This window comes from Carcharodon carcharias, chromosome 1 (assembly GCF_017639515.1).
Source record: "Carcharodon carcharias isolate sCarCar2 chromosome 1, sCarCar2.pri, whole genome shotgun sequence".
Lineage (NCBI taxonomy): Eukaryota > Metazoa > Chordata > Chondrichthyes > Lamniformes > Lamnidae > Carcharodon > Carcharodon carcharias.
The window spans coordinates 222170387-222195087 of record NC_054467.1 but is presented as its reverse complement, the minus strand read 5'-3'; positions in this window follow the sequence as shown (position 1 = coordinate 222195087).

Genomic DNA, 24701 nt, shown 5'->3' with positions numbered 1-24701 from the left:
TCAGAACAAGCAGCTACTGCATTGTTATGGATGCATTTATGACTAATTTTATACAATACTTGGAAAGAAGGTTTACACCAGCTGAAGCTGTTTAGATGAGCCCAGATGAACCACCACATTCCACACCTAAACAGCAAATACATCTGAAAAACATGAGGGCTTTAAAACCTTCAGAAACAGTTAACCCTTTGAGATAAAGACCCAATGATGAAATAAAGGCCTACATTTTCCAAGCCTGTAGGATTGGGGGAGATCTCTGGCAGGGGCTCATCCTCCCTTCACAGAGATACATGTTGACTCCAGCCATTTTTCTAGCTTCAAGGCTATTTACATATTCAGGGCCAGCTCCCTAGCCTCTATAGTGCCTGTTTAAAGGGCAATTATTTAGGTTTCCTTTTAGGCAAGTGCATTCAATTGTCCTGCGAGTGATTGCATAGGCTCTGTCGGCAACAATAAATTGTCAGGCTCATTTTGTTGTCATAGCATAAACACCAGGGATTGACAGATATCACTGGCATCCAGAGTTGCAAAGAAACAAATAAAGAAAAAAAGATGTGCATTAAATAGAGCCTTTCACGAAAATGCATTCCAGGAATAAAATAAAATGGGAAGATGGGAGGCCAGATTATGCCCCTCACCCCATGTCAGTGGCATGCCCACTCCACAAGCACGCTATCTCCCCCAGCCTCCCCACTCTGCTGCCCGACCAGCGCCCCACACCCCCATCCCAAACCTCCAAAAGCCCTAGAAATCTCCAGACAGGGTACATGACATCATGGGTATCTGCCAGGGCTGTCTGAACTGGAGCCCAAAACCAACCCTCCTGACTCAAAGTGAGAATACTACCATGGAGCCAGTGGTTGTTCGGTCCAAATGCAAGGACCCCGATAGAAGCCAAACCATTATTTAGAGACCATATTCCAATTTTTATCACTGGTCTTCAAGGTGCAAAGTGCTGTCCACGATTGGGTCTTGCAGACTGGCACAGTCCCAGGTCCAGGACTGTGTACTGAGGGGCGCACTAAAGCTTGGGGCAGCAGCTGCAAAGGCTCAATGGGGAAAGACCGCGATCTAAGGCCCTCCCGTTATTGTGCACCGAGAGGCTGGAACCTGTGTAAAACCCCTCGAGATGTTCAGCGTAATATGTAAATATGCACTGTAAATATAACATGAAATTAATTGTAAGTGTGGCGAGGCACCTCAGACTGTCATGTACAGTACTCTTAGAAATTTTATGACTGAAGCTTTTTTTTGGAAAGGAAACATATTCTAGACTCCATTCTCCAGGTCTGTCTCGAAGGGAACTCAAACCTTTCCCATTTGAAAATGGGGAGGATATCACTCAACAACAACAACTTGCATTTATATTGCGCCTTTAATGTAGTAAAACTCCCCAAGGTGCTTCACAGCTGTATTATCAGGCAAGATTTAACACCGAGCCGTGTTAGGCAATATTACGGCAGGTGATCAAAGGCGCAGACACAGTGGTAGGTTTTAGAGAATGACTTAAAAGAGGAGAGAGAGAGGGAGGAGGAGAGGTATCGTGAGGAAATTCCAGAACTTAGAGCCTAGCCACTGCCGTCAATGATGGGGAAAAGGAAATGAAAGAGGTAAAGCAGACAAAAAAAACCTTATCAAAGGCCCACTCCTGAAAGGTTAGCAGTATTTCTGAAACTTGAGTTGAGCTATACCCATTCCGTTTGAGAGTCTGTCTCACCCAGACCTTGGCAACAAGCACTTAGTCCATAATTTGACGATTTGATTACATGCAGCAATTTCTGGCCTGCAAATGTCCTCCTTGTTTCTTTCACCCATATTCTACTTCACTGGGTCACTGTTTGAAAATAAGGGTCACTTATTTAAAACAGAGATGAGGTGAAATTTTTTCACCGAGGGCCATGAGTCTTTAGAACTGAGAAGATGGTGGAAGCAGAGTCTTTGAATATTTTTAAGGCAGAGGTGAATAAATTCTTGGTAAGCAAGAGGGGTGATAGGTTATCAGGGGTGGGTGGGATGCAGATTTCAGATTACTATCAGATCAGCCCTGATCTTATTAAATGGCACAGCAGGCTCGAAGGGCTGAATGGCCTACTCCTGCTCCTTGTTCATAGGTTCATTCCATTCCACTGTGCCTCATTTTGAATTTTACTGCTCTTTTTTATCTTTGCAAAACCTTATTATTGCCTCACAGAGAAGTTTTTATTTCTTATTAATCTTTCTCACCCGGATTCACTGCCTGCTAGAGCTGTCAAGGGGATGTTTGGTTTTGATACGATACTAGTATTCATTGCTAAAAAAACACTCAATGATATTGAGAAAGCTCATCATTATGGTATCTTGACAACCCTCAAGACAAACAATTAACTTCCAATTAATCTTAATTCCAGCAATTAGACTTTATGGCCTTGAAGGGTTAGGCCTAGTTAAACACAGCACCGGTTAGAATAATGCATTGCTAGATTAATACATTGTGCATTGCATGGCATGATGCCCCTGTCATTATAAAGCAGCATATCATTCAGTTTACCATGAACAAAGCAATAAGCTTCCCTGTAAAATGTCAGGAAATCTGAGGGAAATTTTAATTTTAAAAGTAAGCAAAACCAGAGAGGCCACCTTCACTTATTCCAATAGTGGGGATATATTTTAAAATTAATCCTGGGATGTGAGCATCACCTGCAAGGCCCGCATTTATTGCGCCCCACCCCACCAATTGCCCTTGAACTGAGTGACCGGTAGGCCATTTCAGAGGGCAGGTAAGAGCAAACCACATTGCTGTGGGTCTGGAGTCACATGTAGGCCAGACCAGGTAAGGACAGCAGATTTCCTTCCCTAAGGGACATTAGTGAACCAGATAGGTTTTTACAACAATCAATGGTCCCCATCACTGATACTAGCTTTTGTTGGGTTGGTGTTGGTTACAGGACATATCTGTTAAAGAAGTCTTTGTACTCCTCTGTATGTTAACAGCAAGTCATTATGAACTACTTGTAACTATATACAAATATACAGTAAAGGGTACAAGTATGGATCTATCTCCATCCTAGGTCTTATCACATCTGACCAACTGACCGTAGGTCTAGGTATGTGCCTTCTTACAACACTATGTGGGCAGTAACGTACTCTACGTTGTCAAGCCTTGCATTGTTTTCAGTCCTATGCATTTATCTAATTGTTACAACCTTAATTCCAGCATTATTGCAATTACAGCATTAAGGTTAACAACATTCTCAGTATCCTATCTTCCCCCTTGAAATTAGAGGTTCAGGCAGTCTGGAGGCCTTATAACATTTCCAGATCTCGTTCACCATTCTGTCAAGAGAATGATAGGCTCTGTTGGTTCTGGTTCTTGTTGTTGGCTTGGAGGCTGGACTAGCATTTGGATATCGTCATCTATATTCCTCCACAATGCAATGGAGGGAGCCTGTCTAGGGAGGGTGTGGACCCTCCTCCTGTTGTGTCTGACTGTTCCCTTTGGCGTACCAATCTGGTAGGATCAGGGTTGGTTCTTGTTCCGTTGGAAGACTGTTCTTTGTCTCCCAAGGTCAGGGATCTAGACCTTGTCACCCTGCTGCAGCTGTGGCAAGTGTCTGGTGCGGTGCCATCTGTTGTAGGCAGAAGCTTGCTTTTGTCTGTAGGACAACTCTTGCTTTCATGTCCTGATAGCCCTTGGCAGGAGTTTCTGCGGCAGGATGGGGAGTTGTGTATGAAGTTTCCTGCCCATCAGGGACAGGCCATACGTGGACCTGTAAGTGAGCAGTGAAAAGTCCTCACTTTTCTTCAGGAAGGTCTTCACTGTATGGACACCTCATTCTGCTTTTTGACTGTGGGTAGCTTGGGGAGCTGGTGCGCTGGCGGAAGCCGGCTATGGCTGTGAAGTGTGCGAAGTATGCGTTAGGGAATTGTGGGTTGTTATCAATATGAGCTTGTCCTGAATGTGATGGCTAGCAAACATCCTTTTGAGTTCTTTGACAACCATATCCATTTATTTACCTCCACCCATCTGGAGAATTAGTCTACAATGATTAGGAAGGATTTGCCATTGTAGAAAAACAGGTCTGTGTCCAGTCTTTCCCATAGCCTGTTGGGGAATTGCATGGGAATGAGTGGCTCCTTTTGATCCTGGTGGTGCAACACACAAACCTGGCAATTTGCAATGGTCTCCTCTGTTGCTTTGGAGATACTCGGTCATCAGGCAACGGATTAGGCCTGTGCCCTGCCCTTAGTGATGCCCAGATGACCCTGGTATATCTTCTGAAGAACATCAGCCCGCAGAGAGGCCAGAATAACCAGGCATTTGTCATACAGCAGGAGGTCAGTCATGACTGTGAAGCGGCTCTGCTGTTGGATGAGGCCACCATTGTTGGCAGTAGGTGTGGATGCAGGCACACTCTTCATCGCAGAGCTGCTCTCAGTGGATCTGTTGGAGACTGGTTGCGGTTGCCGGCAGGTCTCTGGTAGTGGTTAGGTAGCAGGCCTCCAGCTCAGTGACAAAGTCAACATCCTGTTTGGTCAGAAGGACCATGGTGGTCCTTGAAAGTGCAATTGCCGTCATCTGATATTTTTCCCTGGACATAAACGGTCTCATAAGCGAATCCCATGAGGCGTAGGTGAAACCTCTGAATGGAATGAAGCATCTTTGTGAGCTCCTTTTCATTTATGGTGAAGACTGGCGGTTTATGGTCTGTCTCGATTATGATTTTGAGGCCAATGATATAGCCGGAAAACTTCTCACAGGCCCATGTGATTGCCAGAGCTTCCTTCTGGCTTATCTGGTTTCCATGTCCAGCAGCCTGCTGGAAGCCTAGTAGACGGGTCGCTGGCTGCCATCCTATTGCTCCTGAAAGAGAATGACCCTGAGCCCCGTGGTCGAAGCATCAGCAACTATGGTGGTAGACAGGGCCAGGTCATAGTGGGCCAGAATGTTGGCGGAGAGCAACATCACCTTGATTTGACCAAATGCATGATCCTGCTGGGAATCCCAGTACTATGCTTGGTCCTTCTTCAGCGGGTGTCTCAACTGTTCCACGACTTGTGCCAAGTGAGGCAAAAACTTTGGCAGCCGGTTCACCATCCCAAGGAGACACTGGAGGTTGGGAACGGAGGATGTGGTGGGGAATTTGGTGATCGCCTTGGTTTTGTGTGGGTCTGCTGTGATGCCTTTGTTGCAGATGGCGTGGCCCAGGAACCAAATGAAGATTTTGGTAAACTCACATTTATCGTCCACCGTTAGCTTGCAGTTGCTCCAAGACTGCCAAGAGGCTTTCACCGTACTCTTCCACCATGACCCAATGAAGCAAGACATCGTCCATATGACAAATAACCCCCAGAATGCCTTGCAGGATGTCTGGCATCACGTATTGGAATACCTCTGGTGCTGATGTAATTGCAAAGGGCAAACAGTTGGAGCAAAATCTGCCAAAGCAGGTAATAAAGGTAGTTAGGAGCCAGGAATCCTCATCGAAGGGAAGCTGCCAGAAACCGTTGTTAGATTCTAGTTTGATAAAGATTGTGCTCCTTGAAAGCTTGGTCAGGCTTTCATCCATTGAGGACATGGAGTGAACCTCTCTAGCTATGGCTTTGTTTAGCCGTGTGAGGTCCACGCAGGCGTGGAGAGACTCATTCAGTTTTCAGACGGAGACCATAAACGAGCACCATGTGAGAGGTTGATTGGGGAAATGACTCCCATGTTCACCATCTCATCCAGCTGCTGCTGTCCTTCCTCCACGATGGGGTGGGGGACGTTTTGTGGAGTAAAAAGGCACACCAGCTTGGCGTCACACCTGAGCGTGATCTTGTAGGAATTTTCCAGGCAGCCCAGTCCCGTGAAGAGCTTCGAGAACTCTGGTCTATATTTGGAACCAGGCCTTTGCTGGTTGACTTCATCAGTCCATTGCAGGAGGTTAAGCTCAATACAGGCTTTGGGACTTAATAGAGAGAAGTCCCAGTTGTGGACCACAAAGAGGTCTCTTGGATTGTTTTGTCCTTGTACTTCAGAGTCACCTGCAGGGTGCCTTCGACTAGAAGGCAGAGTCCTCCTGCTGCGTGGTGAATTGTCCGTTGTTTGAAGTTGGCCATGGTTCCTTATCTGACAGGGCTGACACACTGACACCTGAATCTAATTTAAAATGTACCAGGTATATTAACCATTCACCAGGATGTCAGCATCCCAAAATGAAGAACTACACTCTTTGACCTCACCCAGGAAGCATGTCTGTGTGTCTTCTGGGTTTTCCGTCTCGACCTCGTCAATTATCTTTGGGCTATCCGTGTGATGCTTGGGTTTTGACTAGCACTGTTTACCAAAGTGTCCCTGTGTGTTGCAGTGGAAGCATTGGGCAGTGCTTGCCGGACACTGATCTCTCCTGTGAGGGTGCTTCACACTGCAGCACTGGCAAGGATATTCTGCTGGGCGGTTCAGGAATTGCTTTCCCTGACTTGGATTGTCCCTGTATCTTTGTGACCTGATAAACTGGATTGAGGGTTGGCTTCTACCCTATGTTGCATTCTCTCACCTTAGAATGGTCCTGTGTTGTTCATGTAGCTCTGACACTTTAACCAGCTGGATTGCCTTGTCTTAGATAAGATCATCTTAGTTTGTAGGTGATCAGAGAGTGAATTGTCTGCAACACCCGCCACGGTTCTGTTGTGGATGAGCTCAGACTCTAAATCTCCATATTCACATTCCTCTGCCGTGCTGTATTTTTGAAGGATTTGACAGGTTCCCCAGACAGTCGAGCTCTCTTATTGAATTTAGCTCTTTCCAATATTTTGTTAGATCTCAAGTTGAAATAAACATTGAAGGATTTTAAAAACTCCAAGTTTGGCCGATGACTCATCAATATTGTGCAATGATATTGTCTGCAATTGGCCTTAGAGAGTAAAGAAGTGCTCCAGGGACACAGGTTTGATCCTGACCTCAGGCGTCTGACTGTGTGGAGTTTGCACATTCTCCCCATGTCTGCATGGGTTTCCCACCATCCAAAGGTTATGTGGATTGGTTACGGTAAATTGTTCCCTAGTGTGGGAGTGAGTGTGTGCCCTGTGATGGACTAGTGTCCTGTCCTGGGCGTACTCTCCCTAGCGCTCATTGCCCGTTGGGGTAGGCTCTGACTCCACATGACCTTGAATTAGATGAAGCAGTTCTGGAAAAGTGAGTGAGTAAAGAAATGAATTTACTTGTTCCACTTCTGATTTTTTTATTTAAACCTGAAGCAATGCTGTATCTTAAAAATCTTTTCCTCCAAAATCTCCAGTTTTGTGATTGATCCAGGCCTCAGTGGAGTTGGAAGTGTGGAGTTGTGATCCATGCTGAATTAGCTGCAGCCTGGGAGTTAAAAGAATTTAGCTGATCCTTGCAGGCTATGAGATCTGCATGTAGAAGTTGAACTTACAAGGGAGATTGTATGGAGTCTTCTGCTGCCGTAAAACTTCTGCCTTTAGCTTCCAGGCTCTTCTATCTGGAGCTTTCTCTGATGAATTTTCTCAGTGCCTGTAGCTTCAGTTAGGAACTTCTTTCAGTTCAGAATCCATTGAAGATGTCCTTTTTCAGCATTTCTGTGAGGATGAGGGTTTTTGACATGGAGCTGCCGCCATGTAGGGATGGTGTTGGTTATAGAACATGTCTGTTAAAGCGGTCTTTTGCATGTTAACAGCAAGTCTTTACTGACTACTTGTAACTAGATACAGTAAAGGGCATATGTATGGAGCTATCTCCATCCTAGGTCTTATCACATCTCTGACCAACACCACACTGACCCTAGGTCTAGGTCATGTGCCTTCTTGCATCACTATGTAGGCACGTACCTGGTGAATGACGGCAGTGTACGACCAACTGAAGGCAGAGGTCCAACGACACATTCGAGACTGAAGAACAATTTTTTCACACAGCGAATGGTTCGGTTCTGGAATGCACAGCCTGGAAGTGTGGTGGAGGCAGGTTCAACCAAGGCATTCAGGAGGACATCAGATGATTATTTGAATAGAAACAATGTGCAGGGGTACGGGGAAAAGACAGGGCAATGGCACAAGGCCATAATGCTCATTTGGAGAGCTGGAGCAGACACAATGGGACAAATAATGTGACATTAAAATTCTGTGATTCTGGTGGGTGGAGAAGGCACACAAGATTCAGGCCTACGCCGACCAGCACAACATGCGCAACTTCTTCCAGGCTACCAATACGATCTATGGATGCTGCTCAACCGGAAAAACCCCTCTCCGATCATAGGATGGCTCCCAGCTCCTCAAGGACAACAACGCTATCCATCAGCATTGGAAGGAGCATTTCGAACTGCTCCTCAATCAGGACTCCACAATTTTGGAGGAGACCATCCAAGCTGTCCCACAACACCCTTTGGAGGATTCCCTCCAGCGATTCACCATACATCAATGAGCTTAAGTGGGCCATCCAACAGATAAAAACCAACAAAGCTTGTGGACCAGATGGTATACCAACCTCACAACCCTGGGAAAGCTCCCCTTTGCTCTGATCTTTTAAATTCTAGTTGTTCACTTTCCCCAATATCAAAGGGACATGACCGAAGGAGTTCACTGGCTTCCCCAGGACACTCTACCTGGTCTTCCTCCTGATGGGCCCAACAGAACCTATACCTTCTGAGAGCAGGTGAGGGTTCCACTATGGATCTGCGGTAAAGGCTGTAAAATACAGGGACGAAGCAGGTAATCAATCAGAGAAGGGATTAATCTTTTTCAGGAAGAGCAAATTTTCTCTAGTTTCTGTTAATATGTTGAGAAGCACTTTCCTTCTTACCTTAATTATGTAATGAAATCTTTCTTTCCTTCTCATTTTATTAAAGCAAGGTTCTGAATGGAGCCTCTGACTGGAATGCAGTGGGGCTGTTGCACTATCTAAAGTTTCAACTAATCTTGGAAATTTCAGTCAGCACCCTTGACACCCTAATCTTTACCACAGATTAGATTAGAAAACTATGTTAATGAAACAAAAGCAAAATGCCACAGATGCTGGAAATCTGAAATTACACAGAAATACTGGAAAAACTCAACAAATTTGGCAGCATCTGTGGAGAGAGAAACAGAGTTAGTGTTTCAAGTCAATAAAGGTCATCCAGTATTTTCTGGTTTCATTTCTGGCTCAAGAAACCTGGTTAAGTATGGAACAAGATTATGATCACATACCAAGCCCATGAGCCCAACAGGGAGGTGGTGGTATAGTGGTATTGTGACTAGACTAGTATTCTAGAGGCCTAGGGTAATGTTCCGGGCCTCTGGGTTCAAATCCCACCACAACAGATGGTGGTGGAGTTTAAATTCTATAAAAATCTGGAATTAAAAGTCTCACCATAACCATGAAACCATTGTTGATTGTCAGGAAAAGCCCATCTGGTTCACTAGGAAGGAAATCTGTAGTCCTTATTTGGTCTGACTTGCAAGTTTTTTTTATTTATTCATGGAATGTGGGCTTCGCTGGCTAGGTCAGCATTTATTGCCCATCCCTAACTGCCCTTGAGAAGTTGGTGGTGAGCTGCCTTCCTGAACCGCTGTAATCCATGTGATGTAGGTACACCCAGGGTGCTGTTAGGGAGTTCGAGGATTTTGACCCAGCAACAGTGAAGGAACGGCGATGTATGTCCAAGTCAGGATGGTGAGTGGCTTGGAGTGGAACTTCCAGGTGGTGGTTCCCATCTATCTGCTGCCCTTGTCTAGATGGTAGTGGTCGTGGGTTTGGAAGATGCTGTCAAAGGAGCGTTGGTGAGTTTGTGCAGTGCGTCTTGTAGATGGTACACACTGCTGCCTCTGTTTATCGGTGGTGGAGGGAGTGAATGTTTGTAGATGGGGTGCCAATCAAGCAGACTGCTTTGTCCCAAATGGGTTTAAGCTTCTTGAGTGTTGTGGGAGCTGCACTATCCATTCCGAGAATCATCACCTTGACGTGGTGGAGAGGCTGGCATGTCCAATGAACCCGAGAGCAATGCCATCCAGAGGTCATGCTCCTGATAGGGTCTCCCATGGTGATAACGTTGAGGGGGAGGTTCCAGATAAAGAACAATCCAAGATGTCCTCAGCTGCAGAGCAGGTGGAGGAGGGCTGCAGCCCCAACAGCTGCAAAGGTGGAAGAAGGCTGCAACGGGAAGTGGCCCCTTTCGTGGTGATAGAGGATTGGTGACAGGGGCAGGGCTGTGATACCTTGAGACCCCCAGCCAAGATTCCGGACACAGGTGGCGATGTGTGGTGGCCTGTGTTGGACAGGGTTGCCATTCAGCAGCTGCATCTGTGACTGAGCAGTCCTCTCCAGTCCTCTGCTCAACCCGAATGGGAAGGGGGCTAGAAAAGTGCCCCAAAAATGGGTTGTCCCACTTCTCCTGTCTGGGAAGCCGCACTGAGTGGGATCACCATCTCTGTAGTTGAAACAAGAAAAAGCCAAACTTGGAACCTGGATTGTGAGAACATCTGCTGACAACCCAAAAAGTGATTGCCCAGAAAGACAACTGTCATGTTGGCTTGGGAGCTAGAAAGGCACAACATTGACATTGTTGCTCTTAGCGAGACCCAGCTCACTGGTTAGGGGCAGCTGAGGGAGGCCAGTGGAGGGTACACTTTTTTCTGGAAAGGGAAGGCAAACCATGACCCCCGCATCCACAGAGTCAGTTTCACCATGAGACACAAGATAGCAGTTGCACTCTCCAAACTCCACTTGGGGATCATATATCCAATGCGCCACTATCATCAGCGCATAGATGAACTCAAGGAGAAGATCTACCCCAATCTCATTGACATCCTTGCTTCCATCCCCAGGAATGACAAGGCCATCCTCCTAGGTGACTTTAATGCTCGAATTGGACGTGACCATGAAATCTGGAGTGAGATTATCGGCAAGAATGGCGTGGGGAAGACCATTGCGAAAGGCATCCATTTCTTGACCAAGTGCACCCAATATGGGCTGATCGTGACGAACATGGTCTTCAGCCAGAATAACCAGCTCAAGGTCAGGTACAGGCACCTGAGGTCAGGGCATTGGCACCCCCTGGTCTACAACACTGTCCGAAGCAGGGACCTGAGGGATGTGCTTGTCATGAGGGCCATGAAGGATTCTGAATATTGCTGGACGGATCATCAACTTGTGCACTCGATGATGAGTGTTTGCCTTGCACCGAGACACCAGAGGACCCAAAAAGCCGCCTGGTGAAAGCTGAATGTTGCAGCATTGAAGGACCTGGGACTGTGGGAAGAGTTCCAGGCCCAGCTGTACAGTGCACTGCCCACCATTTCCATCCAGGCATACTAGGAACAACTCAAGTCCACAGCTCAATACACCAGCGTACAAACTATTGGGTTTGCACCATGACGGAGCCAGAACAGGTTTGATGCCAATGACACCACAATCGCCTCGAGCGGAAGCCAGCAGACTTCATCTCCTGACAAAGTCACACATATGCTTGGCAAATGATGGTAGTGTACCACCAATGAAGGATATCCCCCATGACCTCAAGAACATGACCCATTATTACTATCCAAAAGAAGGGGGACAAATTTGATTGTGAAAACTACAGGGGGATCTCCCTCCTCTCCATCGTGGGTAAGATCCTGACCCACATCCTGATGAACCACCGTCGCCCAGTTGCTGAGGAGATCCTCCAGGAAACCCAGTGTGGTTTCCAAGCATCCTGGGGTATTGCGGACATGGTCTTTGTGGCTACACAGATCCAGGAAAAAAGTTGAGAGCAAAATGAAGAATTGTTCCTCGACCTGACCAAGGAGTTTGATTCTTTAAATCCTGAAGCTTGATGGATCGTCTTCCAACGCTTTGGTTGCCCGTTGAAGTTTGTCACCATCCTGAGGCTTCTGCATGACAACATGGCCGCCACCGTCCAGCGTGGAGGATCTGAAATTGACACCTTTCACATCCGGACCGGGGTCAAATAAGGTTGTGTGATCGCCCCCACCTTGTTCACCATTTACCTGACCGTCATCGTCTACCTCATCCGAGATGACCTGCCACCTGGTGTCAGCATTCAGTATCGTCTGTACGGGAAGCTCTTCAACCTTGGTCGCTTCTGGGCAAAAACAAATCTCACCACCATGGACATCCACGACCTTCAGTTTGTGGTTGACTGCTGCATGAAGGCTCACTCTGTACAGGACAAACAAAGGACACTTATCCTCTTCAACACCTCGTATCAGAGGCTTGGCCTGTCCTTAAACATCGCCAAGGTGAAGGTCCTTCACCAACCTTCCCCGGGCCAGTTGAGCATCCCCTGCACCATCCAGGTAGATGGGGTGGCTCTGGAGTATGTGCAACATTTGCCTTATCTCGGCAGCCACCTCTCCCAGGGAACTACCATTGATGAGGAAGTCCAACACCGAGTCAACTGTGCCAGCGCTGCCTTTTTCAAGGTGCATCAACGTGTCTTTGACAACAAGGACCTTTAGAAGTCAACAAAGGTTCTGGTTTATAAGGCCATTGTATTGATCACCCTCCTCTACTGCAGCGAAACATGGACAGTCTACCGACGCCACATTAAGATCCTTGAGACCTTCGATCAGTGGTACGTGCGTCGAATCCTGGAGATCAAATGAGAAGACCACCAGACCAATGCGAGCATCCCCCATGAAGCCGTGTCTACCAGCATTGAAGCCCTGCTCCTGGGGAACCAACTCTGATGGATGGGCCATTGCGTCCAGATGCCCGAAAACTGCCTCCTTCTCTGTTCTCTTCTCACAGCTCTCTGTTAGCCAACACTTAAAAGGCAGCCAAAGAAAAAGGTCTAATGGTATGCGCAAGGTCGTCCTAAAACACGGAGGCGTTAACACCACTGACTAGCAGGAGAATGCTGCCAATCACTCGGCATGGCACCATCTGGTCCATCAAAGCGCAAGCCACTTCAAGGTTCAGTGACTCGACAATGAGGCAGAACGGCAGCTGCAGAGGAAAGAGAGGGAAGCCCGAATGTGCACCCAGAATTGGGCTCCTCAGTCATCTGAAGTCTCACCAAGCCTGATGGACATCATCCTCAATTCTGAGGGACCGCTGATGACTGTACTCAGTCCCACATTAACCCTGTATATACCAGACCCTTATATTACAGCTTTATAGTCCAGATTTTTATTAAATAAATGTAAATTCCACCAGCTGCCTTGGTGGGATTTGAACCTCTGCCCTCAGAGCATTCCTAGCTCAGTAATGTTACATCACCACAACCCCACCCTCTCCCTTTCTATATTATAGGTGTAACTTACATTATTCCACTATGATCACTGTTCCAACCTTATACATTGTGGAAAAGCCAACATAAAATCACTCCATGCTTTTGTGACTTTGTGTGTGTATCATTGACTTGGGTTTCTAATTATAAATATGTTTATAATCATTGCAGCCACATGCTAACTATCAACCGGGGATCTGATTATAACTGTGTGGCTTGTACCTTTAATTTTAAAAAATTCATTCAAGGGATGTGGGCATCACTGTTTAGGCCAGCATTTATTGCCCATTCCCTAATTGCCCTTGTTCAGAGGGCAATTAGCTGTTGATCAATTCAGCTGTGGATCTGGGAAATCTAACCCGGGATGGTCGGAAGCCACATTGGGTTTCCAGGAGGATTTCCTCAGCAACTGGGAGAAGGCAGTTCATGAGGATGTGGGCTAGGATCTTGCCCGTGATGGACAGCAGGGAAATCCCCCCCATCGTTTTCACAATCAGATTTGTCCCTCTTCTTGTGGATAGCAATATTGGTCGCATTCTTGAGGTCCTGGGGGATGTCCTTTTTGTCCCAGATGTGGAGTATGAACTGGCGGAGTCGTGACATGAGCTGCTAGCTTCCAGTAAGCTAGACCTCTGTGTGTATACCATCTGTTCCACAAGCTTTGTTGGTTATCATCTGTTGGATGGCCCCATCATGAAGAGATATTAATGTAGATAATGTTATTGGAAATTATTATTTTTTAAAATAGAGGTTTAGCCTGTGTGTGTGTTAATTGGATTAAAGGCAGTTAGTCTGGGTGCTTTGGAACATAGTAGGTTTGAAATGGTAATTAGATAAACATGGGGGTAATTTCCATTTTTAAATAGAGCATTCAAGTGAGGGAGTGAAATCTTGCACCTAGCTAGGAGACACCAAGCAATGTTTCTATCACTAATAAAATTGGTACTACGAAACTGGTTCAAAGGGCCTGGTGATACAATGAAAAATTACATTCAAAGGTGAAGGCTGGGTATAACAGAAAGGAGTTTGTGTGTGCAGGTCAGAGGCATGTAATATCTAAGCCTGTAAACCTACAACTGTCTACAAAGGAACCAAATTGAAAAGAATCTCATTTTGGATTCATAAAGTGAAAATACTTTGCCTGGTGTCTGTTTAAGTCTATTGGTTATTGTTGCCTTAATGGAGATTAATTTGGGAATTTGTTAAAAGTTATGATAGTAGTAATTTGTTGTAAAATAATAAATGTTTCATTTAGTTTGATAGAAAAACCTCTTGTGAACTGGTGGTCTTATTCCTGAATTTAGAGCTGCAACTCAAACATGCCAATTGAAAATATAGTTTATGACAGTTGTTTAAAGTTTCCCTCTAAAGTTACAAACTGTTGTGTCATAACAGGCCTGCTTAAGCTCATCGATGGATGGTGGATGGTTGATGGATCGCTGGAGGGAATCCTCCAGAGTTCTAATGTGGTGACTTGAAGGGTCTCCTCTGATATGGTGGGGTCCAGATTGAGGAGCAGTTCTAAATGTTCCCTCTGATGGTGACAGATGGCATCGTTATCCTCAAGGAGCTAGGTGCTATCCTGTGATCAGAGAGGGATTTTTCCGGTCAAGTGGGGGTCCGTACATCGTCTTGGTAGCCTGGAAAAAGTTGCACATGTTGTGCTGGTCAGCGTAGGCCTGAATCTTGTGTGCCTTAGCATAAGACCATAAAATGTAGGAGCAGAAGTAGGCCATTCAGCCCATAGAGTCTGCTCTGCCATTCAATGAGATCATGGCTGATCTAATAATTCTCAACTCCACTTTCCTGCCTTTTCCACATAACCCTTGATTCCCTTACTGTTACTGTCTATCTCAGCCTTGAATATACTTAACAACCCAGCCTCTACAGCCCTCTGCAGTAAAGAATTCCACAGATTAACTACCCTCTGAGAAAAGAAATTCCTCCTCATCTCTGTCTTAAATGGGTGCCCTCTGAGATTATGCCCTCTGGTCCTAGACTCTCCCACAAGGGGAAACAACCTCTCAGCATCTACCCTGGCATGCCCCCTAAGAATCTTCTATGTTTCAATAAGATCGCCCCTCATTCTTCTAAACTTAAACAAGTACAGGCCCAACCTACTTAACCTCTCCTCTTAAGAAAATCCTTCCATACTCAGGATCTACTTAGTGAACCTTCTCTGCCTTGCCTCCAATGCCAGTATATCTTTCCATAGATTAGGGGACCAAAACTGTTCACAGTATTCTAGGTGTGGTCTAACCAGTGCCTTGTATAGTTTTAGCAAGATTTCCCTACTTTTATACTCCATTCCCTTTGAAATAAAGGCCAACATTCCATTTGCCTTCCCTATTACCTGCTGAACTTGTATGTTAGCTTTTTGGGATTCATGCACAAGGACTCCCAAATCCCTCTGTGCTGCAGCTTTCTGCACCATTTCTCCATTTAAATCATATCCAGCTCCTCTAATCTTCCTGCCAAAGTGCAGAACCTCACATTTTCCCACATTATATTCCATCTGCCACATTTTTGCCCACTCACTTAACCTGTCTATGTCCCTCTGTAGACTCTTGTGTCATCCTCACCACTTGCCTTCCCACCTATTTTTATGTCACCCACAAAACTGGCAATAGTACATTCACTTCCCTCATCTAAGTTATTAATATATATTGTAATAATTGAGGACCCAGCACTGATCACTGTTTCACCACCACCAGTTGTTTGTCATGTCTCGAATGCGTTGCTGAATCTCAGCCATCAGTTGGTGGTATACTGCCATCATTTATCAGGTACATGGGTGACTTTGCCAGGTGAGAAGGCCAAAAATTGGTTCCATAACATCATGAAACCAGTTTGCGATCGTCTGCTCAGCCTGTCAATGGCGGGCTGCATTTTGCACCATCGCACATCGAGAACCTTATTGTAATATATCTACTTATCATTATAGCCAGCCAGACTCATTCCCCACTGCTGGATCATCTGCCCACATTGGCTTAATTGCATGCCGATGTGTTTCACAACAGCATATATAAGGCGTGCACTTGGCGGGTTGCGCTTTGGGGGGATGTCAGGAAGATATAATAATTCTCATAATGTTATTGCAATTTATTGTAAAATAGAGTAATAGTGGCTTGTGTCTATGTGTCTATATGTGTGTGTGTCTGTGTGTGTGTGTGTATGTGCGTGTGTGTCTCTGTGTGTCTCTGTGTCTGTGTGTGTATATGTGACTTAATTGAATTGGAGGCAGCTAGTCTGGGTGCTTTGATGTAAGAAGAGAAGTCAGGTTTGAAATGTTAATTAGATAAACATGGGGAAGTTTAGAAGCATGGGTATCAAGGGAACATTTGCATTTTTAAATAAACCAGGTTAAATTGTTTTCAAAAGAAGGAGTGAAATGTGTCACCTAGCCAGGTAAAGTTTAGAAAGAGTGTGTTTATTTTTCCCAAAGATTACTGGTAATGCTTATTGCTATGAGAGATTTTTATTATCAGAAATATAAAAGACATAACAATGTGAATTTGCATTCAAAGGGGAAAATATGTATAAAGGAGTGAAGGCTGTGTGTAAGGGCAGACTGTCTAAGATTCAATAAGTGTGAAAAACCTTCAAACTGCTGCCTTCAGGGATTGAAGTTAAGAGAACTCACTTTGTATTCGACTTTTCAGAGTATCATTTACTTTGCCTGGATCTCTTAAAATCTATGTGTTTTATTGTTGACTTAACAAAGGTGTAACTGGGGATTTAAAAATTATTGTAGCAGTAATTTGTAGACACATGTATGTGCTTACAATCTTTTATTTTATTAATAAAGGTTTAATTTAGTTTTATAAAAGCTTGTTAAGACTCGGTGCTCTTATTATTACTAAATTTAAAGCCTGTACGTTGAAACATACAAATTGAAAATTAGTTGTGACAGTTGTTTCAAGTTTCCCTCTGGGATTTGAACAGTTCAGCAATTACCATCTGCTGTGTCATAACAGGGGAACTCGAAGGTGAGTGCACAGTAACATTATGCGGCGCTCGCAGGGTCACCTGTTGGACTTCAACGATGAGGTGCATTGGAGGCGTGGGGGCAAGGGCTGCCCTGCAGTTGAAGGTAGTATGCAAACATATGTAGTTTGGGGTGGGGGGTGGGGGGGGGGGAAGGCAAGTGGCCACACATTAGAGAAACCTTGTATAAAGTGACCATTACTCTGCAGCTGAGACAGTTTAGGTGCAGCCACATTGACATGAGTGGAGTTGGGCCTCTAGCTTATCTGCCCACTCAAGCAACATAGAGGCATGAAGGTGCCACCAAATGCTCCAAAGCTTTGCACTCCTCGGCACAGACTGCAAACTAATGAGCATTTTAATGGACTGCAGAACAATTGGACGACTGGGCAAGTTGTACAATCTCCTTGCTATAGCTGGCCATGGAGCAGTCACTGGCGGAGGCGCTCACAGCCCCTTGCAATGTCATCATTGTGGGTTGGACCAGCCTCCCCCATGGTTCAAGCTAACGGTGCAGCCTTGCAGTGTGAGTTAGGATAATGCCTGCACCTGAGCTGAGAGCACAGTACACAGTCCAGTGGGCAAAGCTGCCTCCAATCGGTCAGGTGGAGTGGGGCAGAGGTGGGTGGGGTCTCGAACAACCTGCAGTGCAGCAACCTCTGGCCATCCAAGTGGCAGCCAGCACTCTCCGGTATGTGTTAGGGGGGCCTTCTGACTTAACCAAAAGAAGGTCTTAGTGCACCCAAACTAACCCTCACGTCTCTCTCGTGCATCCTGCAGGAGAAGTACATCAGAATCATGGAGTCTGGTGAACTAGTTATATGTCTCATGGTGTGCAGAGAGTGAAGACGATGGAGAAGAGAGCGACTGAGGTGTTTGGTTGTGCAGAGGAAAGAGAAGCACCTGAAGGAAGAAGGGACAGCTGGGGCTCTTGCACACAATGCCAAAGGAGAAGAAGGGTTAAAATAGCCCTCTCCTTCTTACACTGGACATGGTGATGGTAGCACATACTTCTGACAATGAAGGCTACCATAATCAGCCTCAGCATCAATGGCAGCAGGAACACATAGCGCAGGTTCCAGAACTTCTCAGTCCTCTGGGATGGGAAGTATGCAGTGTACGTCCTGCAGCAAAACCCATACCGTTCCGGGAGAAAAAGCGATGTGGCTCCTGGAGTGGGGAGGGGGGGTCTACATGAGTCACCTAGCTTCCAATTCTGGGGGGGTGGCTATCTTGTTGGCCCCACATTTTCAGCGGGAGATCTTGGGGGTCAAGGGGCCGGTGCCAGCCGGTTGCGGCACCTCATTGTGCGCCTGGTGGGTGCGGCATTTCACTTTGTGAACGTGTATGCTCTGCTGGGTGCGCAGCAGCAAGCGAAACTCTTTGAGGAAGAGTCCACTCATCTCAGCTCCATCGACGCGGGCGAGTGCATCATCCTCGGGGGGGAATTTCAACTGTACCCTTGAGGCCACGGTCACCGCACACTAGGTGTGAGTAAGTTGTGGGACCTGGTCGGGTCCTTCGACTTGGTGGACGTCTGGCGACATCACCATCCTGACTCCAGCATTTTCCCTTTTGTGTCACCTGGAGCCGGAGTGTCCCACCTCGACTGCCTTTACGTTTCTAAGGCATATGTGTCCCAAGTTCCATCGACTTCTGTGCAGTGGGTGCCGTGCATGGACCAGCATCTGGTGTGGGCAGAGCTCGCTCTGTTCTGCGCTTGGACAGGGTCCGCATACTGGCACTTTAACAACCTGCTGCTGGAGGATGAGCGGTTCCTGGACTCGTTCCATCGTTTCTGGGCCGACTGCAGACGGAGGCGGGAGGCTTCCCCTCCTTGAGGCTATGGTGGGATGTGGGCAAGGCTCACGTCCGCACCTTCCTTCTGGAGTACACAAGGGGACAAAGAGGAGGAAATCCAGAGTGGAGGATTTGGAGAAGGAGGTGCTCAACCTGGAGGCATGTCTCTGTCAGCCCGATGTGGACCCAGCCCTGCAGCTGGTGTACGAAGAGAAGATGGGTGCGCTGTGAGACCTGCAACTTGTCAGGTCCCATGGCGCATACATGAGGTCGCGGATACAGTCCTGGAGAAACTGGACCCCTTCTACTTGCTGGAAAAAAGGCACGGTGTCCGTCAGCAGCTCTTTACGCTGCTGGCCGACAATGGATCCCTTGTCTCAGATCCGGAGGGTGTCAGGGCCATTGACCAAGACTAATATACTGCCCTGTTCTCTCCGGATCCGTCCAGTGAAGATGCTCACAGAGTTTTGTGGGAGGACCTGCCGCAGGTCGGCCTGGAGGGTGCTGGAAAACTTGACTCCCCTATAAGTCTGGGGGAGCTGACCAGCGCCCTCGACAGCATCTCCAGGGGCAAGTCCCTGGGGCTGAACGGACTGACTGTGGAGTTCTTCAGGGCGTTCCGGGACGTTCTGGTGAACGACTACGCGGGGGTCCTGGGGGAGAGTATTGCTACTGGGGAGATGCCCGTCTCATGGTGCATTGCCCTGCTGCCTAAGAAGGGGGATCTCTGCTCACTTAAGAACTGGTGTCCGGTCTCCATCCTCAGTACAGATTACAAGATCTTTGCCAGGGCAATGTCATCTCACCTTGGCACCGTGCTGGATCACATGATCCACCCTGACCAGTCCTACACAGCCCCAGGCTGTAATATCCATCTGGCACGGGACATCATCTACTTTTCCCAGAGGACTGGTCTGTCGAGCGCCTTCCTGGCTCTTAACCAGGAGAAGGCATTCGACAGGGTGGATCATGGATATTTATTCGGGACTCTGTGAGCATTCGGGCTCGGGACACATTTCGTCGCCTGGATCCAACTTCTGTACGCTGCCGCAGAGTGGCTAGTTAAGGGTTACGGGTCCCTTTTGGCACCCCGTCACTTTGGGAGGGGAGTGCTTCAGCGCTGCCCCCTGTCTGGCCAATTTTATTCCATCTGCGTGAAGCCTTTCCTACGCCTCTTGCGGAGGAGGTTGTCGGGATTAGTTCTGTGCAGGCCGGGCATCAGGGTGGTCCTCCCAGCTTATGCTGATGATGTGCTCCTCATCATCACTGACCCAGCTGACCTGCGGAAGATGCGCAAGTGCCAGGAGGTCAACCCTGCCTCGTCCTCTGCCAGGATCAACTGGGGCAAGTGTTCTGGACTCTTGGTCGGCCCTTGACAGATGGATCTCCTACCCGAGGAGCTCAGGCCTTTCATCTGGAGCAGGACCAGCCTCCTCTACCTGGGGGTCCACCTTTGTCCAGCTGAGGAATCCTAGCCAGTGAACTGACAGGAACTGAAGGCCAAAGTCACCACTTGCCCGGGGTGCTGGACAGGACTGCTCTGAGTGCTGTCTTACCAGGGTCGAGTGCTGGTCATAAACCAGCTGATTGCCGGCATGTTGTGGTACCAGCTGGTCACTTTGACCCCACCCCTGGATTTTGTCACAAAATCCAGCGAATGCTCTCTGGGACTTCTTCTGGGACAAAAGGCTGCACTAGGTCGCTGCTGAGGTTCTGAATCTCCCGCTTAGGGAGGGTGGTCAGGCGCTGGTGAGCCTCCGCACCCAGGTGGCGACTTTCCGCCTTCAGGCCCTGCAGCGATACCTTTATGTCAAGACCCCTCCGAAATGGCATGCCCTGGTGACGTGTTTCTTCTGCCAGGTGCATGGCCTAAATTATGATGTGCAGCTCCTGTTTGTAGACTTGAGGGGCCTTTGTGGGTCCTCACAGGCGTTGCCTGTCTTTTACCAGGACCTGATCAAAGTCTGGAACATGTTCGCCTCGCGACGCAGCTCTCCGCCATCAGGACTAGTGGCTATCGTCAGAGAGCCACTGCTCAGGAATTCACACCTCCGCCCTTTTCAGTGGCTGGTGGAGAGAAGGGCTATGGCTGCCAGGGTGATCAGGATCAGGGATGTGCTGGGTGGCGGAGAAGTGGGCTGGATGGTTCGCCAGGAGTTGGCGCAACATGCATCAGTGGATGTCCAGCTCACGGCCAATGCCATCCAAGACATTAGGACGGTCATGCTTGGCCCCAACGTCCTACTGGGACTCGAGGTGGAAAAGGCACGCGGTGGTCTTCCTACACTGGCTCCAAGCCCCAAACCCTCCCTCGGGAGCAGGTGCCCCCAGCCTGAGTTGCCTCGCGGAAATGCCCTCCGTGTCCTTTAGCGTGGCGTGGAGGGGTTTCCTGTATGGGCTGCTGCTGCACACCTTCATTTCCTTGCCCTCACCTGCTGCATGGACATGTCCTGGTGCACCTTGTTGCCATCCAGCAGTGGAGATACCCAGTGGGGAGCTCTCTATGGATGTGTCCTCTTCTTTTACATCAGGGCCTGGGGTAGGGGGTGTTTTATGCAGCAGGCCCATACAACCGTAGGATGTGTTGGTTCACAGACTCCCAAGAAGCCTGCGTCGACTGCGGCCTTGGGAAGTCCGTGGACCACGTGTATGTTGGTTGTTGTAGGCTGCACCCCCTTTTTAGTTTCTTGAAAAGCCTTTTACTGATGTTTTGTTTGCACTTCAGCCCCACACTCCTGATCTATGGGCACCTGGTACAGAGGAGAATCAGGAGGGAGGAGGACCTCCTCATGAACCTGCTCCTGGCCCTGGCCAAGTTGACAATTAATAGGTCCAGGCAGCGGGTCCAGGCAGCGGGTGATTGAGGGGGTCGTCTGACCCGGCTGCCTGCCCCTCTTCCGCGGCTATGTACACGGCTGGGTGTCCATCGGCACTGTCGAGGCCTTCCGTGCTCAGTGGCACTGTGGGGACTGGGGCGCTTTATCGACCCCTTTAATCACATTTTGATTTAATTTGGTAAGTTCCCTTTGCATTTTGTCTTTTGTTTTTGCAGTTTCCCTTTAAGGGGCTGCCTTTTGCCTTGTCCCTTGATTTGTTAATTTAGTTTATTTGTTCTGTAACAAAAAGTGTTACATTTTCTTAACCTTCCTAACTCTGCCGCTACATCTTGGTGCTCCCCGAACATCCACAGCGTAGATGGAGGCAGCCTGCTGACTGCTATACCATGTCTGTGATAACCTTGGCGGGTGTCCTCTGGAGGGCTGAGACCTGGAGGTCCCCGGCCTGCTTTCGGGGTCCTGCTGTGTGGCAGTGGCACCCTCCTCGGCTGTGGAGCTGGAGCTGCTGAGGTCACAGGAAGAGGGGATTCGAATGGGCCAGGCATTCCCAGAGATACCTGGATGGAATGCCCTGGTGGGTATACCTGCTGATCCTCCTTCCTGTGGGTGCCTGGCTGACTCCTTGAGGAGAAATGGTAGCTGAAGTGAGATTGAGCTGCCCTACACCCCTTTCACGTACACACTATTGGAGGCCAACTATGGCATCGACAATGGAGTTCAGCTCACGCAGCAGTGCAAGAGCAACATCCTGGAACAAGGTCTCCATGGTGGCCACCATCCTGCCAGTGTTGACCTCGGTGCATTGGCATGCCGGCACTATCACCTCAGCCTGAAGGCGGACGGACTCCTCCATTGTGCCTTGCAATCTGAGGAGTGTAGTGGACATCCCTTCCTGATGTTCCCAAGCTTCCCTCTGCAGCTCCAACAACTGTGGCATGACCGAGTCCAGATGCTCATCACGGGACTCGGACTCAGCAAATATCTGGCCTCCAGCAGTCGTCCGAGTGCCGGAAACCTGGGAAGTCCCAGCCGCCGCCTGCTGTGGGTCAGAAAGTGCAAAGTGCTCACCAGATTGTGATCCTGCGGCTCCTCTAAAGCTTGGTCCCACTGAGGTGTGTGTCTCTGTGTTGGTGGAGGGTGCGGGTGAGCACTGTGACTGGACTTCTGGGAGGGTTTCAGCAGATTCCTCTTCTGAGCTTCCCTTGGCGCTTGATTGGAGGCCCTTGGTCGTAGACTCCCTTGGCTCTTTCCAGATGCGCCTGCGAAAGGAATGGGAGATAATTAGCGCATGGCGGTGGCCTATGAAACAGGACACATCACTCACATCATGGTTGTCTGATGGATGTTGCATTGCTGGATCCTCACGTGGTAGAGCACTGCCAACCTCACCATCAGCACAGGACTGATCCAGACCCTCTCTGGCCAGCTAGATGCCTCTGTTTTCAAAGTCCATGAGGACCTTGATATCAGGCATTCCTCCACCAGTCTGCGAGCTTTCCCTCTTGCTATGTGCCAGCTTGTCCTGCTTGAAAAGAGATGGAGAGTGTAAGCAGGGAGCCTGCCAGGCCAGATGATAAGTATGCCTGGCATGCGTGGATGTTGAGTGGTCCCATGGACAAGATGAGGACAATGAAGGTGTGTGTGAGAGTGAATGGTGATGTCCCTTGAACTGGCAGTGAGTGAGGGCCCTGTGGATGTGTGATGGGGTTGTGAGTGTTTGAGTTGAGAGTGACATGAAGAGTGACCTGCCATTGAACCTGGGTGCTGCAGCCTTCTTGCCTTACAGGACCATGCTTAGTTAATGTGGCAGGTTTGGGACGGTACGGTGTGAACAGCCGCCATTGTGGCCGGCATGTAAAACATCGCTTTGCCCGCCCGTTACCCCACTTGGTGCAAATCTGGGATGATTCCACCAGATGTCTTTGGATGATATCATCGAGAGGCAGCAAGGCAAATGAGGAAAAGGGTAGAATCAAAGACAGATCACAGATCCATTTTTATTCTTTCACGGGATAGGGGCATTGCTGGCTAGGCCAACATTTTTTTTTGTCGCCCATCCCTAGTTGCCTTTGAGAAGGTGATGGTGAGCTGTCTTCTTGAACCACTGCAATCCATGTGGTGTAGGTACACCCGCAGTGCTGTTAGGGAGGAAGTTCCAAGATTTTGACCCAGCAACAGCGAAGGAACGGTGATATATTTCCAAGTCAGGATGGTGAGTGATTTGGAGGGGAACATCCAGGTGGCAGTGTTCCCATTTGTCTGCTGCCCTTGTCCTTCTAGATGGTAGTGATCGTGGGTTTGTGAATGATGTGAAGGTAGTTGTTGCTGGAGTTGCTCTGGATATGTTTGGGTAGGTAAGAGTGGAAACTCGCAAGGACAGTCCCACTAGCTAGATAATGGAAGAGAGGCCGAGGTCAATTGTGTCAAAGGCTGGACATTTCAAGAAGGGGTGAGATGCGGGTCACTTTCTTTCCCTTTTTCACACATGAAGTTAAAAAGAAAACCTGGAAAAATGAAAAAAAACCCAAATATTTTGCAAGCATGCAGGCCAGTCATTGTAACTTGATATCTTTATGACTTACAAATAAGAGATTTTCAGAGCCTGGGAAAAAGCTGTGTAAATGTTTGCTTAACTAAGTCAGCAATAAATTCAAACTGTTCAATAAAACGTTCTGCTGAACACAGTTGCCAAGCTGAACTTCAATGAACTCAGTGACTTTCCTGGAATAGAAGTGTTTTTAAAGTCCTGAAGCTATGCACCCCAGATCCATCTGTCTTCATATCACATTGTGAGTAATTGCATGGAATAACTTGTGCATTAAGTAAATAAATTGACTTGAAAACATACCTCCTTGTAAGCTACTGAAAATCAAAAGTCTGGCATTTGCTTTTC